Below are 5,706 nucleotides of genomic sequence, written 5' to 3' on the forward strand. Positions count from 1 at the left end.
ATGAACACTTGTGTGAACACAGAGAGGCCAGACATTTTTGCATCTGAAGGTGAGTTGAAGTGCCTCTTGAAGTATCCCAGGAGGTAAATTTCTGAGTGCAACCTTGTTGGAAGACAGCAGTCAAGGAAGTGGGGCCTGGCAGGTGGAGTGAGAACAGAATATCTCTCCTGCATGTCAGGTCCATCCTGTCCTCAGTCCAACATGCTGTGAGTTGATGACTCCCTCCTCTCATCATGAGACATCAGAGGAGACACTCACATTCACATAGAAGACTCACTTCCCAGGTTCAGCTGTCTCCTTTCCAGGCTGTGCAGAAAAGGAGGGGCAACCTGTCAGATGGGGTATGATGTGTCCCAATTCAATAATCAACTAAGACACTGCACTGCACTGCATGCTCCCCTGACCTGAGCTCTAACCAATCACCATTCCTTGTGGCTGATAGTGCTCAAGGCTAGATTCCTGACTAGGAAAATCTGGGTGTGCCCAATCCTGGAGGAGTGGGTTCAGATGGCAATGCTGGTGGAGCTGATGCTAATCTTGGTGACCCACATGCCCTCAAGCACACCTCCATCACAGCCGGGTCCACTGGACCTTGTGGGGGCTAATTGCTAATTGAGCTAGGAGAGCACACTGTCAGGATGACTGGTGTGGCCAAAGGAGCATAGCGTCACCTAGCAGGCCTGGGTGGAAGTGAGATCTGTCGGGTTTCAGTGGGATCCCTTGTTCTGCCTGGACCTGGAGCGATATATCACCCACGGATCTCCAACTCACATACAGCCTGGTTTCTCATCGCCTGGGTGACGAGGTTAAAATCATTTCTTGAGAATCACAGGCCCGTGGTTCCCGATCCATTTGCCCATCCTCTTACCGTCACAGCTTATATGGTGCTTCCCTTGAATCTTGGTCTGAAGTAGCCAGGGTCAGAAGCATCTCTGTTTGCCTTGGGAACCATTACACCACCCTGTTGTCATGCCCCTCCTCTGTGACCTCAGGCGGTATCTGCAGTGCAGGCACCATGTCATGGGAGTCCTCCTCAAACTCCATGCTTCCCAATTCTCAAAAAAACCCTCTGGGAAGAGAAACCAAGTTCCATTTCCTACTGGTTCCTGGAAACCCTGCTCCATTCACAACTGACCTGCCGGATGCCTGCTTCTTCCACTTTGTTTACAGGAGCTCTCCCATCTTTTGCTCTCATGTCACAGGAGAACTGGTAACCAAGTGAAGTGTGTTTCTCAGAGCAATTGAATGCTACTGAATGAGTGAAAGGTCAGGGATATGACTTTCAGCCACTTATCTTACTGTAATGAATCTTGAGAGTAATAACTGCCAACAAAATGGGTGAATGATTGAAATTGGATGAGGAATGTTTTCTTTTTGCCACCACGTTTAGGTCCTAGGACCCCAGAGCCCGTGAGCCATCACCACTTGCCTTTGCCTGTTTATATCTCCCAACAGCATCTGGTTAAGTTGCTGAGGCATTCCCTTATTGAGGGAAAAATGCCTTGCCCAGAAGGAACACCTTCCTCTGCCTCACCCTTGCCTGAGATAATGAGCAAGATCCAGCACTTGAACTAGCTTTTGTATTTTGCACAGCTCTCTGGTGGTTAGAATTTTTCAAAGAAAAATGCCAAAAGGAAAAATAAGAAAAAAAGCATCTAGGAAGGTGTGATTAGATTGTGAATGTAATGGCTAGGGATGGAAGTGTGAATGATCCCCAAAATTTCCATTCATACTCAAAACCTGAGTATATTCTAATTGCCACAGAGTCCTGCCTCTTCTCATGCTCTTGGCATCTTTGGATGACTTGTTACCCCACGTGCAATTTCCCTCAGTGCTTGACAATGATTTTGCAGAGTAATAAAGGTGTTTGCAAAGTCTCATCTCCTGGGAATTTGGTTTTCATGCTTTCCTTCCTCACCTGCTTAATATGTGTAGGTTTACTCTTAATATTTTATGTTTTTTCCTGAAAACAGGGGTGTTAACTGAACCAGGATTAAAACATAAAACCAGACTTATAATGGAACAATGATTTCAGATTTTTCACTTGTAATGAAACTGTTAGTAAGCAAAAATGCTATGAGAAAATACAAAAACAGATTCTAGCTGCCAATCCCCTGTTGACTAATCTCAGATGACCTGAAGCACATAGGAAAATAACTCCAACTCCACCAGAAATGATTAACAGGAACCAAAGAAATAAAGAACAAAGATTTCCTACAGTTAAAACACCTATGGCAATGCTCAATTAATTAATGAAAAGTCAAGACATCCTCCTAGAGGGATGCCTCTTAAGGCCATGGATATAGACCCTCCTTTATCTCTCATGGGATATTTAGATATAAAATCAGAAAATGTTATAATCTGCTTTGAAGGTAAACATACAAGAGTGCAAGATATTTCATTTCTTAAAAGATTAGGATTTACTAAATGCTGTAAATACTATTGTCCACTTATCCCCCAGAGAGAAGTTCCTCAACATTAAATTCACACAGTATAAGATGGTATCATGTTATTATTAGCTTTAACTGTCTAGCACTTATTTACCACAGCAGTAGCCACAGGACTGACACTTACTCAACCATGCTGAAATTGCTTTAAACTTTATGATTAGTTAAGCAACATTAATATATCTTATTGTTTAGTTATAGGTTATCACAAGTAAGCAATTACTAAGAATAATTAGAATACATCATTGCCTAGTCTAGTAATAATTATACAAGATATTTTTTCCCCCTGTGATCTTTTCTTGTTCTGGAAAAACATGTGTAAATGTCAACCTTTTAATGTATAAAAAGCTGGCTGGAACAATAAAATTTAGAACATAGCATTCATTCCTTGAGTCTGCATTGCTTTGTTCTCCACCATGCTGATGCCTACTCCCTCACCTGAGATCACCACGACACTTGCTAGGGCTGAATCCCAGCAGTTTGGCACCCAACATGGTGCAGATAAGAGATTGAAAGAGATTTTCAGAGTAAGGGTAGTATTCTGCCTAAGATTCTGCAGTCCCCTCAGTAGAAAGACTGAGTAAGGAAAGGCAAGAAATCACAGAACTTTGAGAAGTTAGTAGGACCCTCAGTAGAAAAAAGGCTGAGTAAAAAAACATGGGTCATACAGAAAGTAAGATAGAAATTTATTCATTGACATTGCTAAGCATATTCTCATTAACAGGGGAATTCCTGTAACTACTGGACAGCTGTGCAGATTTTTTCATTTCAAGCAAGAATGTTCGCCCTAATTCCACCAGGAAGGAAGCCTTATTCTAGCTACTTGGAAATGCCTGGGGGAGGAAATGCAGGCCTATTATTTAAAGCCTGGGGCTGAACATGTGGATTCTGAAGCATTTGCTCTTTGGAATTTGTTCAGAGATATAATTGAACCCACACATATAATTATATATTTAGGTAAAAGAACTTCCTTCCCTGAGGAAACTCCATTACTGTCTAAACCTTCAGATTATAAAAATATAGATGAGGATTTATTCTCTGACTCAGAGCATGGAGGGAATAAAAAGGAGGAAAAACTCATCACTTCGGATGAAGAAGATTTAGAGGAAGCTGCTGCTCTTAGCTCCTGTAGAGGCCACAGTTCCTCCACCAAAGAGTGAAAAGAAAAAGAAAGGCAAAATGGAATGTAAGATAGGATTCATGGCTGCTGTTGCTGAGGCACATGCAGCTGGTGAAATAGGATTTGAATTTCCAGTGGTAACCTGCAGTGAGGATGATGAGCCAGTTTAGGAAACTTTAAAAATTGTTAAGAAACAAAAAGGTGCTATGAAATATTTTAGACCTACTTCTTCTTATGTTATCCAATTGGTAGAAAATTTTGGAGCAAATTGGATGACTCGTTTTGATTGACAAAAGACTGCTCAATCATGCCTGTCTCCAGGAAATATTTGCTCTGGGAAATAAAGTATAAAGAAGAAGTTAAACTGACCATTCATAAACAATTTACTGGCCGAACTAGAGGTCAAATAACTATATCCATGATTATGGAAACTGAAAAGTGGGCTGATCCAAAAACTCAAAACAGCCTTTCAACTGTTACATTCAGTGAAATTTCTAAAATTGCCATTGCTTCTTGGTGATGACTTCCTTCCGTTGATATTAAAACCACTTTTCTTAGCAATATTAAACAAGGTTTAATGGAGCCTTATAAGGATTTCCTGGCCAAGTTATAAAAAATTATTTCAAAGATTATCATAAACCCAGAGGCAACTGATATTTTACTGAAACAGCTCACCTTTGAGAATGTCAACCCTACATGTGAGGCTTTGCTGAGGCCCATAAGGAGAACTGGAACCATATCAAATTTTATTAAAATATGTATGGATAGCAGTCCTGCTCATATTTAAGGCATGGCAATAGCAGCTGCCTTGCAAGATAAGACATATTCTCAATTTTTAAAGGGAATTAACCAGGGAAATAACAATACAGGCACTTTACCTGCAAGCAAAGGAAATTGTTTCTCTTGTGGTCAAGGAGAACATTTTAGCAGAGCTTGTCCTCAAGGTCCACAAGGAGGATGAAATATGACACACACTCCCAAAACAGTGTGTTCTAAATGTCAGAAGGGTTTTCATTGGGCCAAAGAAATTAGATCTAAATTTTATAAAGATGGACATCCTATTGGAGCCAATCCATTGGCTTCTCCTGAAGAGCCTTCTATGATTCCAATAGATCTACTAGGCCTATATCAAAAACTGGGTCTTATGGCCAGTCACAGGCCCCCAAAACAACCTTGGTTATTGGAGTCCAAACAAGAAAGCTTTCATAGGACAACAATCAATGACTTGGCAAGAGCAACCTCAGGAAGTGCTGGATTAGATCTGTCTTTCTCTAAACATTTAATCATTACCACTGAATCAGAAGTGACTTTAATTCCAACTGGAGTATATGGCCCTCTGTCTAAGGGACATATGGGCTCATTATTGGCAGGAGCTCAATGTCTAAGGCAGGAATACAAGTAATTCCAAGGGTAATTGACTCTGATTACAATGGAGAAATAAAAATTATGATTTACCACCTCTAAGAACAGTTCAAATTTTTCCTTAGCAGCAGATTGCTCAATTATTGTTATTAACTTACTTAAGATTGTCAAACCAGATACTTACCCAGGAATGTACCGATGGTTTTGGCTCTACTAATACTGTGCCTTGGATTCAAAAGTCTTCTGAACAAAGACCAATGAAAACCGTTAATGTACAAGGAAAAGCTATTAAATGATTAGTAGATACAGGGGCTGATGTAAGTTGTATAGCAGCTCATAATTGGCCTATGTCCTGGCCCACAACTAAATCTCCCTCAACCGTAGTGGGTTTCAGGTTAGCCTCAAACATGGCTAAAAGTTCAGAAATTTTACATAGGACTGATGGAGATTACAAGGATACTTTCCAACCTTATATAATACCAACTTTGCCCTTTACATTGTGGGGGTAAAATTTAATGGAACAACTTAATATTACCTTAACAGATGAGACTCAGCCTTTGCCTTTTTCTTAGGGGCTATTGTTCTTAAACAGGCTTACCCAATAACATGGAAATCAGATTCTACTGTTTGGGTTGAGCAATGGCTCCTCAAAAAAAAAAAATGCAGCCATGTCTCTAGTTATTAAACAATTACAAAAGGAACATATTGAACCATCTAATAAACCATGGAATACTCCAATATTTGTTATAAAAAATCTGGTAAATGGAGATTATTATA

The 5,706-nt window shown here is 40.2% G+C and overlaps 1 pseudogene; it reads left to right on the forward strand.

Moving 5' to 3' along the window:
* LOC124973197 (striatin-3-like) overlaps nucleotides 1–5,706 on the forward strand; it is a 45,812-nt pseudogene continuing 40,106 nt past the window's right edge.

This window comes from Sciurus carolinensis (genome assembly GCF_902686445.1).
Source record: "Sciurus carolinensis chromosome 14 unlocalized genomic scaffold, mSciCar1.2 scaffold_101_arrow_ctg1, whole genome shotgun sequence".
Classification (NCBI taxonomy): domain Eukaryota; kingdom Metazoa; phylum Chordata; class Mammalia; order Rodentia; family Sciuridae; genus Sciurus; species Sciurus carolinensis.